The sequence below is a fragment of the Arachis hypogaea genome, chromosome 17 (genome assembly GCF_003086295.3).
Source record: "Arachis hypogaea cultivar Tifrunner chromosome 17, arahy.Tifrunner.gnm2.J5K5, whole genome shotgun sequence".
NCBI classification, from domain to species: domain Eukaryota; kingdom Viridiplantae; phylum Streptophyta; class Magnoliopsida; order Fabales; family Fabaceae; genus Arachis; species Arachis hypogaea.
Window position 1 is genome coordinate 39,918,206 of NC_092052.1, and position 1,203 is coordinate 39,919,408.

Genomic DNA, 1,203 nt, shown 5'->3' on the forward strand with positions numbered 1-1,203 from the left:
TATTATTATTTTTTTTCTGTGCCCTCTTCTTTGTCATATGAGCAGGAGCAAGGACAAGAATATTCTTGTTGAAGCAGAACCAGAACCTGAAAGGACTCTGAAGAGAAAATTAAGAGAAGCTAAAATACAACAATCCAGAGATAACCTTTCAGAAATTTTCGAACAGGAAGAGGAGATGGCAGCCGAAAAATAATAATAATGCAAGGAGGATGCTTGGTGATTTTACTGCACCTAATTCCAATTTACATGGAAGAAGCATCTCCATTCCTGCCATTGGAGCAAACAACTTTGAGCTGAAACCTCAATTAGTTTCTCTGATGCAGCAGAACTGCAAGTTTCATGGACTTCCATCTGAAGATCCTTTTCAGTTCTTAACTGAATTCTTGCAGATATGTGATACTGTTAAGACTAATGGAGTAGATTCTGAAGTCTACAGGCTCATGCTTTTCCCTTTTGCTGTAAGAGACAGAGCTAGAATATGGTTGGACTCTCAACCCAAGGACAGCCTGAACTCTTGGGATAAGCTGGTCACGGCTTTCTTAGCCAAGTTCTTTCCTCCTCAAAAGCTGAGCAAGCTTAGAGTGGATGTTCAAACCTTCAAACAGAAGGAAGGTGAATCCCTCGATGAAGCTTGGGAAAGATACAAATAGTTGACCAAAAAGTGTCCTTCTGACATGCTTTCAGAGTGGATCATCCTGGATATATTCTATGATGGTTTATCTGAGTTATCAAAGATGTCATTGGATACTTCTGCAGGTGGATCCATTCACCTAAAGAAAACGCCTGCAGAAGCTCAAGAACTCATTGACATGGTTGCTAATAACCAGTTCATGTACACTTCTGAGAGGAATCCTGTGAGTAATGGGACGCCTATGAAGAAGGGAGTTCTTGAAGTTGATACTCTGAATGCCATATTGGCTCAGAACAAAATATTGACTCAGCAAGTCAATATGATCTCTCAGAGTCTGAATGGAATGCAAGCTGCATCCAACAGTACTCAAGAGGCTTCTTATGAAGAAGAAGCTTATGATCCTGAGAACCCTGCAATAGCAGAGGTGAATTACTTAGGTGAACCTTATGGAAACACCTATAACTCATCATGGAGAAATCATCCAAATTTCTCATGGAAGGATCAAAAGCCCCAACAAGGCTTTAATAATGGTGGAAGAAACAGGTTTAGCAATAGCAAGCCTTTTCCATCAT

The 1,203-nt window shown here is 40.2% G+C and overlaps 1 non-coding gene across 1 annotated transcript; it reads right to left on the minus strand.

The window, feature by feature from the left end:
- Positions 1-572: 572 nt before the first annotated feature.
- On the minus strand, positions 573-680 carry LOC112768074 (small nucleolar RNA R71). Its single transcript, XR_003185512.1, has one exon. It is a non-coding gene; the product is annotated as a small nucleolar RNA R71 (small nucleolar RNA).
- Between the last annotated feature and the right edge of the window lie 523 nt (positions 681-1,203).